This window comes from Zootoca vivipara, chromosome 8 (assembly GCF_965207765.1).
Source record: "Zootoca vivipara chromosome 8, rZooViv2.hap1.1, whole genome shotgun sequence".
In the NCBI taxonomy this organism is placed as follows: Eukaryota; Metazoa; Chordata; class Lepidosauria; order Squamata; family Lacertidae; genus Zootoca; species Zootoca vivipara.
This window is the reverse complement of record NC_142591.1, coordinates 858,665-870,107: the sequence shown is the minus strand read 5'-3', so window position 1 is coordinate 870,107 and position 11,443 is coordinate 858,665.

Genomic DNA, 11,443 nt, shown 5'->3' with positions numbered 1-11,443 from the left:
AACACACAGAAAATTTACAAAATTTCATTTCATGAAATTTCATTTCATGACACCGTTAGCCCTGCTGGGCCCAACATTTACTGTACATTGGTATCGGCTATTCTATCTTTGGCTCGTATTCTTGGTTCAGATTTCTGGTAAGGTATATATTAAAAGGTGCAGATAACATTTGTGGGAACAACTCTTATCTAATGTGAAAGTCTAATGAAATGAGGTATTTTTTTATTAGAACAAGGATCATTTCTAATAATATTTATAACTCAAAGGGGAAAGTGAGAGCAAATTGAGCATGAAATGTGTGTTATGGCTGCTGTCACCCAACAGATGTAAGTACAGACACCATGGGAAATTACAGCGTTTTAGCCTTAATGGGAGCTTTTTATAAAGTAGTTTTGTGCTTGCCAGCTGGCATTGCCACTGAATGACTTTCACACTCTGTATTGAATTTCCTCAGCGCTGGCTTCTGAACACGCTCGCTTGCATTTAGGCAAGGCTTTGCAACTGCGCTCAGATGCAGGAGCCTATTAAATCCTCTCTGCTTCTGCCCCAAATGCTGGAGACAGGGCCAACATTCACATCTGGTGGCTACTGGAGCATTTGCAAAGTGCTTTGAAGCTCTATGAATCTATAATACTTAAGATAAAAGCAAGCCCAAGAAGGCAGACGTAAACAGCCTCTCTGCTGACTTCCCTGTCATCACAGAAAATGCTGCCCTTTGGAAAATATCCAGCACCTAAAAGATAAAAAGCTTGGTTAAAATGTTCTCCTTCCCTAAATCCCCAGTTCTTAAGAAATTTCATAACCCCCTCAAGGATGCTCAGAGACGAAAGAATGTTTCTTCTGCCAGTTTGAGGTATTTGGAAGCCCCTTCCATTTGTTCTTTCCTCATGTAAGCTGGGTGGGTGGGTGAGGGGGTCTACATACATTGCTGGCTCCTGCCCAGAATTTGCTGCACCACACAGGTATAGACATGACCAGGAATTCCTGATTGTGCAAGGTCCCAGTTGTGCATAGGTCCCCATCTCAGCTTTCAAACAACTTTCTTCTCTGCACCCAAAAAGGGTTTGTGTGGACGTAACACAAATCCCTGTAGCCAGTGCTCCCCACCCCCTTAGAAAAATAGGTGCTGGTACAGTACTGACCATGAAGTTGTTACAGTAAATGCCACACTTTTTAACGACAACAAAAAAATGTGCCGTACTGCATACCCTTGAGCACTCCCTGGAGAAAAGGCACTGACTGCCACCATCATTAATGCGGCCACCTAAGTAAGCAACAGAGTGGCTATCTCTTCACTCAAGCTCCCATTCTCTGCTGCTGTTGGCACCTGTCTGTCTTGAGAGACAATGGCTGATGGGAGCCCTTGACTCTGTCCCAGCCTGACCTCTCTCTCCCTCCTCCGGCACCTTTTCCCACTCGCAGCTTCTCCTGCCTCTGCCTCTTGTCTCCTGGATGTTACAGGTTCTCCCAGATCTCTGCTCCCTTCTTCCAAGCCAGTCTCCAACAACCCTTCTCCCAGTGCCCCCTCCTCAGCATCCAGGCACAACTCCTCAGTGTCCAGCCAGTCCCTGCCAGCCCTCCATCCAGGAGGATTTCACTGACAAGTTTCTCTCTCCTTGGATAATTGTTTCCTTTAATTGATGGGGAGTGGTAAAAGAAAAAGAAAAATTCAGGAGACATTTTCTTCACAGCACTACCGTGGCACCAGGTAAGCAGTGAATACATTCAGCAGCCTCTCACATTGTGCTAACTTCCAAACAAAGAAGTATAAACTTATTAGCCCACAGCCATGCACAGCTAAAATGTGGGTACTAATTTCAGAAGAGCATCCCAAGAGGTAGACTGTTCAGTTAATTACTGGGGAGATATGCTTTCAATACAGCATGTCAGAATCAAGCCATATGACTCCCCACCAATGCTATTCAAAGCAGCATGACTAACTTCTGTATGTTATACTAAACATCTGGCCCACCCCATCAAACCAGCAAATAATGGAAATAGCATTCTGTAACGCTTCTGTAATGCACAATCAACCGATTCTCTCAATAGGAAAGCTCCAGAAAACTTGATTATCTCAGCGTGACACTGAGGATGCCAGTGTCAAAATCATGAAATTATAATTGTAACTTACACTTTAAAAAGGGAGCCGAGCTAAAGCCTTCTTTTATAAATAGAATGGTAAAGATCACATAGCTCCAGCTTTCAGCTCCTGCCATTTGACCTCTGATTATGACTTCTACCTAAAAACCATCTCCTACAGGGCTAAGTTTCAGCAGGAGCTTAACAAGCTAAACTTGCAGAATGATTAAAATGAGTTTTCCTGGTTACAGGAAAGGGAACAGAATGCGATCATTTCCCTCTTGCTCGTTCTGCAAACACTAGTAAAATATTATACTATTGCTCCCTGTAGGAATGGTTTTATTGCATTTAGAATTTGTGGTTTTTGTATTTTATTTTATTTTTAAAAAACCTTAGGCTGTAAAGTACTTTATAAATTAGTTTAATAAATGAAAGAATTGGTCCCCACCTTGCACTCAGCTCTCACTTGTGGCTCTTAGAAGCTTCATACACACTGCTTAGACTTGCACCCTGGAGTGATTTGGCTTCACCCCCAGACGTGCACTCCATTGCTTCTCGAGACCAGAGCTGTCTTTCCTATTGGGCTTACTGACGCGTTGCGCCAGGGCGCTGACCTCTCAGGGGCGCCCCAGTGAGTGGGGGAGCTGTGGGCTTTGCCGGCGGCCTCCCCTTTCCCTGCATGCCCACCAGCTGTGCCCTGTCAACCATATGGCTGGCAGGCATGCAGCTTGCCTCCCAAGCCTCCGCAGGAGGAGAGCGATCCCTACAGAGGCTAAGGATGAAAGCTGCACCCTGCCAACTATATGGCTGGCTGGCGTGCAGCGCTCTCTCTCTCTTGCCTGCCTGCCCTGTGGAAAGAGAGAGGCGGGCGATGTCAAGGGGGAAGTGGAGCGCGTGGAAGAAGAAGAAGAAGAAGAAGAAGGAGGAGGAGGAGGAGGAGGAGGAGGAGGAGGAGGAGGAGAGGCGCCCCCCTGACTTGCCCCCTTTTTTCCTCCTCTAGCTGGCCACGGAGCCTCCATGCTGGGTTTGCAGCCCTGCTTGCAGGGTCCCCTTGCCCGTCCTGTTCAGCTACATCTAGTCTGAGCCATGAGTAGCAGCAGCTGCTGCCCTGGTTTCTCTCCCCCCCTGGAATCGTGCCCTGTGTTTAATGTTACGGGCAACTCTATCCCGGGGAAGGGAAGCCTCCTCCCTTCACTTTTCTTCTTCTTCTTTATGGGCTCCTTCTCCACCCCCTCCCACCAACAAGGTCCCTAGCCACACCATTTAGCACCGACCCCATTCATTCCAGCACCTGGCTATCACCCACTCACTCCAAGCCCTGTGAAAAAGATCATCACCACTATTACTACTACTACTGTTACTACTACTGCCCTCCACCCATAGATATCAGGGCGGCTCACAGGCTGAAACTACTAAGCACATGCTAAAAACTAGAACAAAGGCACACCAAACCAAGCCAGCAACCCTCCTTCTCCCTTATTTGTGAAACAAGCCTGTTAATTGCCTATCCAGCTAAAAAAAAGGCACTGAAGGTTTTTTAGATCAATGCAAGCTAAAAAGCATTGCAGGGGGTTGAGCTAGAATGATGACCCACAGGGTCCCTTCCAATTCTACGTTTTTCTGAAAAACACACACGCACAACCCAACTTTGGTCCCTCTGCAGTCCTCGCCCCAAGCAACTGTGTGTGAGACTTGCTCCCCAGAAAGTGTGCCTTGTCTTCCTACCTGTGGTTTTTGGTCTCTCGTCAGCCCCCTCCCCCCAATCTATTCATATTCCTTTCTCCCTAATCTCCAATATTACATTTTCCTCTGGTTGAGACTTAAAACAGAAAGCCCTCATTCCCAACTGTGTTTCTTGCTGCAGTCCTACTGTCTACTCAGAAGTAAGGTCCTATTGGATTCAGCAGGGCTTACTCTCAGGTAAGTGCAGTTAGGGCTGCAGCCTTTGTGACCCAAGTTTTGGGTCCTTTTAAGGTTCAGCATGTCACTGCTTTACACACACACCCCAAAAACACACACACAATATTTGAAAACGTCAGCTTTGTAAAAGGTAAAGGGACCCATGACCATTAGGTCCAGTCGTTTCCGACTCTGGGGTTGCGGTGCTCATCTCGCATTAATGGCCGAGGGAGCCAGCGTACAGCTTCCAGGTCATGTGACCAGCATGACTAAGCCGCTTCTGGTGAACCAGAGCAGCACACGGAAACGCCGTTTACCTTCCTGCTTGGAGCGGTACCTATTTATCTACTTGCACTTTGACGTGCTTTCGAACTGCTAGGTTGGCAGGAGCTAGGACCAAGCAACGGGAGCTCACCTCGTCGCAGGGATTCGAACCGCCGACCTTCTGATCGGCAAACCCTAGGCTCTGTGGTTTAACCACAACGCCACCTGCGTCTACACACACCCACACCCAAAACACACACACAATATTTGAAAATGTCAGCTTTGTACTTAAACACAAATTGGCCAGAAACTTCCTTGTCTGTGTCTTTATTAATTTATTTAAAGAACAACAAACTGGTGATTGCCTTAACTTTTTGATATGTGGTGATTTGTATCATGAGGGTGATTTTGAAGAACTGCTGAGTCTTGAATTAGTCTTGCTTTGGAATTGAGGACTTCATTAGATTTTCTTCTACCTTTTCATTTTATTTTGATCTAAGGGATTGTTAGAGATAATGTGTAAGAGTGGTGTCAGCTCTCAAAAAAAGGTCAACAACTTTGGGGTCCCCCCCCTTAAAAAAGGTCAACAACTCTGGGAAAGGGGGGGCGCCGGAGGGATCTTTCCACCCCAGTGCCAGATATGCTTAAGGTGGCCCTGCTCAAGACACACAGATGCCAACAACAACAAAAATCCCCAAACTGTCCTTGGGGATTTTTGCTTCCTTAATAGCAAAGAGAAATACAAAGAATCCCTCATAAATCTATCTTAAACGAAACCTCAATTAAAATTATCTACCTTCCCAACAACCCACAGGAATGATTTTTCAGGTTATTTATGCTCTGGGGGAGGGGGGAGCCCATATGTTATTTTAAACCTGCTGCCTGTTAATACATTCAAATACATCTTTTTGCCTTCAGAAATTTCCTGTTAGCATGCAGATTTCAAAGTGCTTGTATAGAAATGGCAAACACTGTTGCTATACAATCAGCATTACTAAAGAAAGCGATGCACAAATGTTATTCAGATGTTCTTGTGAAATTGAATATGCATATGCATAAGATGTTTTTTAAAAATGTAAGTAGAACAATATTAAACTTGCTGAAGAACTTGTTGTAGATTACCATGGCAGATCTATAAGAGCCATCTGTTTTGTAGGCTGCAATCCTTTGCACACTTACCTGGGAGGAAGCGCCACTGAATTCAGTACGTCTTACTTCTCACTAGGCGTGCATCTGACTGAGCTTCCTTTCCAGCCCAAGCTTTTGATCAGATCCCAGAATGTCCCCATTTTCCTGAGCTGCCACTTGACCTGATCAGCCTGGCGGCTGCAAGGCAACCTTCCATAGCTTCTCCATGGGGGAGAGGCTGTCACAGCTGAGGCCAGCCCCACATGATGCACAAGCTCTGAGGGGCAGGCCAAGGACAGAGCTGCTCTGGGTGGGAGGAAAGGGGGAGCAGAGCAGAGCAGAGAGCAAGAAATGTTGCTTATTATTATTTCAATGCTTTGCACATCTGCTGTAAATGGGTCATTGGCTGATTCAGCCGGCTCTTATGTATAAGACTCACCTTCAGAGTTCAACGAAACTTACCCCAAGTAAGCATGCTGAAGAATACTGCAAGTGAACTGATACACTGGAAGAAAGTTGGAGATGGGACGATTTCACAACACTGTTTGTTCTGAAATTACCAGGTGAATTTCATCCATTTTGGGGTGAAGGCACAGTGCTTCAGATTAAGTGGCTGGGTTGTAGACTGAGGAAGTCCGGGTTTTTCTCCTGCTCACCTCAGGTTGGTACATTCTTAACCTTTGGTAACATCACTAGTGCTGTGTATCATGAATTACTCAAAGCTGCGGAGTGGAAAGCAAAAGGGCTCAGAGGAGAGCGCAGGTACTGCCAACTTCAGGTTCCATCTTACCACCCGTCCCAAGACAGATCCCTGGTTCTCCCTGGCCTGGCTTGGGCCCACCTAGGAGTAGGCAACTGGGGCCCTCCAAATGTTGTTGGGTTGCATCAGTCCTGGCCAGCTTAGACTGGGGTGACAGGGATGACGGTAGTTGTAGTTCGGGTTGGGCAAATAAAGGACAGGTTGGGCAAAATACGGGACAGTCAGAGGCAGGGGATTGAGGGGCTAAAAATTACCTGGTGCAGAAATTACTTCAAAGCAATCCATTCCTCTCTCACGCTCTCTGACTCAGAGTCTCCTTCTCCAATCCACCTACCTCTGCCTGCGCAAAACCCTCTCTCTCCTGCACCAGACCAGGCCCCTGCAAAGCCTCCCTCTCCCTCTCCACCCCACTGTAGCAGACCCATGCCCTACAAGCCCCCTTTCTCGCAGTCGATGGCCCATTCACTGCCTGGGCAAAAACTCCCTCAAGCTCCTCCTCCTGTTACTACCCCATCCTCTGCATGGACCCCGGATAACTCTTGCTCTCACTTCTTGCTTTCTCTGGACAAACTGCTCAACTTTGCCTTCCAGTGAACAGCTCTGTTGTGGGCAATAGGCAACATTTGGATCTCAGATCAGCAGCTCCTTCAAAACTCTGTCAATATTGCTCCCTAATTCGCCAAATACTCTAGTCTGGCAATGTCTTGCATGTCTGCAGCCCAGCTTTCAGAAACACTTTCCTATGACCACTGTTTCCTCTGCCTCTCAACAGAATGGCACATGCTTTTCAAACAAGAATAAATGTTTAGAAACCCAAGTCAACTCACAATGCTATATTTATTTTATGCTAAGAGATTCCACTCTGGGCACTTGGCATGGCAGCTTAATTAACTCAGCTCTTAGCATTAATTATTTTGCTTCATCACAAAGATGGCAATCATACAATAAAACCATTTTAGGTCTGGTTATGAATGGTAAATACAGTATGGTGTGTCACAGAAAATTTCAAACTAACATTCATTATTTCTAAAACGCCTCAAACCAAATTTATATTGCTTCCCAGAAATCAGCTGTCATGTGCTAGATGCCCCATCATTAATTTTTGGTACAAATTGCACCATGGAAACAGAGGGTCTCTAGTTAGCCTTGGTAGAATCTAGTATTTGTGGCCACTGAATTCAGGTCCAAAGGTAAAGGTAAAGGGACCCCTGACTCTGGGGTTGTGGCGCTCATCTCGCTTTACTGGCCGAGGGAGCCGGCGTACAGCTTCCAGGTCATGTGGCCAGCATGACTAAGCCGCTTCTGGCAAACCAGAGCAGCACATGGAAACACTGTTTACCTTCTCGCTTGGAGCAGTACCTATTTATCTACTTGCACTTTGATGTGCTTTCGAACAGCTAGGTTGGCAGGAGCAGGGACTGAGCAACGGGAGCTCACCCCGTCGCAGGGATTCGAACTGCCGACCTTCTGATCAGCAGGCCCTAGGCTCAGTGGTTTAACCCATAGCACCACCCGCTGTGTCCAAGAGGTTCAGGTCCAAGAGGGGTGCAAATTTTAAGCAAATCTAGAACCTACAGAGCTGCCAGAATTAGCAGGTACAATGTGCAAACTACTTTTCAGCAAAAATTTAGTGACTTGGAGCTATGGGCCAGAAATTCTCATTTAAAATGCACTTACCTCATGGATTCACTAGCAATCATACCCATGCTGCTACCTTAAAATCTCTGGAGAACATATGTTCAAGCAGATAGCCCCCCCCCCCCCGGTCGCAGCCGCTGGAGGGGGAGGGCAAGGACAGCCTATTGCGTATGGTCAATGCCTCCCCCTTAGTCCCATTTACAGGAACCCTGTTATCGCCACCGCAATGGGGGCAGGGGGGTCACCGCCCCACGCCCCACGCCCTCCCATTTATGTAGATGACTAAAGGATTCCGCCCAAGGCCTGCATCCACCAAATTGCTACGGGAAAGGCGAAACCTGCCAATGCAGGGAAATTCCTTTCCGGCCCTTCAACAGCAGCCTTGTCGTAGCAGCGCCTGCGTGCGTGTACGCCTGTGGAAGAAAATAACCTGTAATGCAATCATTAATTTTTTGGGAGTGGATGGTGGGAAAGCTCTGGAGCTGTCAACTGCTTCAGCTGTGTTCAAGGTAAGGTTACCTCCTCCTACCTGGCCAATCCCCCTGGCAACGCCTCCCCGAGCTGGATTGGACAGGTAACTGTGTGGGCGATCTCCAGCCCAGGAAGGCAGCGCCAGCCTCCAAACTTCCAGGGCTGCCTCAGGGATCCCAGGGGGCTGTGCCCAACCGTGCAAAATGCGCCTCCCCTTTTATGTGGGGAACGGTCTTTGTTGTCAAAGTGTTTCAGCTTTTGCCTTGGTCCACTGCTCTGACAAAAATAAAGTGATGCTGTTTCCAAAGTGGCAGTTATAGGACTTTGAGGATAGCATTCTGCAGAAGGGACTCATTTGTCCAGTGTGTACGTTCAGAAGTTATCCCTGTTTGCACATGATGTTCTCTTTTATGTAGCATCATCTACATGGGGCTTTTGAGCTATCATTTGTCAGTGGTGATGATGTCACACTAGACCTGATCCTAACTTTATTCAGACCAGTGGCCTGGGTGCATGCGGAATCAGACACAGAGATTCCAAAGCTAGTGTCTGCTCAGTAACAACTGAATCAAAAATCTAGTTTGATCTCAGCCCACTGGCTGGAGTCTACTCAGAGGACTCTCATCCCTGGAGCACACTAATGACTCAGACAAGTTATTGGTCCTGGACTACGTTAGAGAAAATACAGTCATACCTCGGGTTAAGTACGCTTCGGTTTGAGTACTTTAAGTACTCCATGGCCCCGGAAGTGTTTACTTCCGGGTTCCACCACACGCGCATGTGCAGAAGCGCTCTGTTGGCACTACGCGCACACACACCACCATCGCTCAGATTATTTTTCGGGGTGCGAATGGCACCCCAGAACCAATTAAGGTACCACTGTAAATTTGCTGTTTTAGGGGTCGCTTTTCATCGTCTGGTTCCTGTTGAATGTGTTTCGTTTGTTGAGTCCCTTGCTGCTAATCAGAGGCTTCCTGTTGAGTCGGCTAGCTGCTGAGTCCCGAGCACCCACGCAACACAGAAGTTATATTTGGAGGTTTTGCTTTTTGCTTTTGTGACTGTGGCTTGTGACTTTATTTTTGTGACTTGTTTTTGTGACTGTGTGGAACCCAGTTCAGCTACTGGTTGATTGTGTGACTGCAGAAATGGATTTAAAAAAAACATCCAAACTTTCATCAGTCCACATAAGGGGAAAAAATGTTAATTTTTTAATCTAAAATACTGTCTTATTTATTTTATAGTACAGTACATTGATTATCGCCTTCATTTTATGGATCAATGGTCTCGTTAGACAGTAAAATTTGTGTTAAATTGCTGTTTTAGGGGGTGTTTTTCATCGTCTGGAACGGATTAATTCACTTTCCATTACTTTCAATGGGAAAGTTCACTTCAGGTTAAGTACGCTTCAGGTTAAGTACGGACTTCCGGAACCAATTAAGTACTTAACCCGAGGTACCACTGTACTCAGGCATGAAATCCCACAAAAAACCCATCACCCCTCAAATATGCACATGCTGCAAACCAAAAATAGAAAAGAGAGAAAAGAACGCTCCACAGGGATTCTGAATCTGCCAGAAATAAATAACTTGGAAATCATGACAGTTGGTAACACATCCAGACCCAAAGTCTGGAAATGAGAGCTAAGTGATCTTTCATGGAGTGAAAAATAGAAGCTGCAAAAATCAATTATAACTTACAACTTATCAGAAACGCATCCAGCTTCTGGAACTGATATAAAATTGTTGGCAGCTCAGACACAATTGAAGTGTCCTAAATTTAGGATGGAAAATTATTATTTAAGAAGTGCTTTGTCTTCTGAACCCTTGACTTTCCAGGAGGTGGAGAATATAAAGTAGGGGTGTGCAACAAGATTTGCCTTGTGTCTGTAGCATTTAGAATCAGGTGGTTCTGTTTCAGATCCATTCCATGTTGTTCTGATTAGGTTAGTTATTTTGATCCCAATGTGATCAGGTAAATCTGAAGCTCTGTTTCCCCCCCAGTGGCAAAAGCTCAGCCTATCTGCATGCAAGTCAACAGAGCACAAGGCTTCTGCATGGAGTGTTGGATTTGGACTGCGAGGGGCCCTGGGGGGAGAATTTAACTAGACTGACCTTTGCTGCAACCCAAAATACATTTTGTAGGGATAGAATCATAGAATCTGGAATCAAGAGACAACAGACACAGGGAGGTGAGAGATAATTCATTTTAAGAAACCAGCTGCCCTTTTCCCCAGAAGGCTGCCGTTTCGCTTATCCCACAATGTCATGAACCAAAGTTTGACACACAAAGGTTTCACAATCTCACTACAAGGTACAGCAAGCAAAAGACTAATCATGGAGATGACAAGGAGGAAAGGAGGAAAAACTAGCCAAATCTCATGAATGTCTGAATATGCCAGGCTAGTTTCATATTAGTGAGAGTAATTTCACATCCTATGGGCTTGAAATGGGTCTCTCAAAAGTGGAATTACACTGGGTCTTCCTTTCTTCTTGAAATGTGAAAGTGTGTCTGAGAAGGGAGGGCACCTGTATCCCTAACAGTAAAAGGAGTTTTGGATTGGGGTGGAAAGACAAGAAGCTCTGCTCAAACTGAAACGTTGGTGGCAATCAAGGGAAAAATGTCCAAAAGGTACTTTGTTATATGGGAGTAAACAGAATTCTGGAAAGCAGCAGAAACAGCAATATTAAGGACACGATAATGAAATGTGACAAAGGTGATGGGAGAAACCAGGGAAGTGTGGGACAGTAGGTCTTCCACAGAGAGCATGGGGAAGACAGAAGGACATCAGAGAAGGCTAAGGGATGATGAAGAAAGGGACATCATCATGGGCCAGGATGTGATTGTCAATGCCAGAGGTAGCAGGCAAGGCAACAAGTTTGAGAAAAGACCTTTAGATTTGCCAAGCCATAAATCATTCGGAATACTGGAACCAAATCTTGTTATGTTTGATATTACATAACATTGATATTTGCGGCCTTCATATCCAGGGTGGCATTAATCCAATGACTCGCAACAGACATGTTAGGAATAGCCTCCTTTTTTGTGAACTACCTTTTGCAATGAATCCTTATGTTTGCCAAGCCCCGTCAATCAAATTCCCACTTGCTTATCCTTAACATTCATAATTCAGTCAGGCTTCCACCTCCTCTTTTCCCCTTGAGCTTTGGCTACTGAATACATTATTTAATAAAAACCAAACATTTC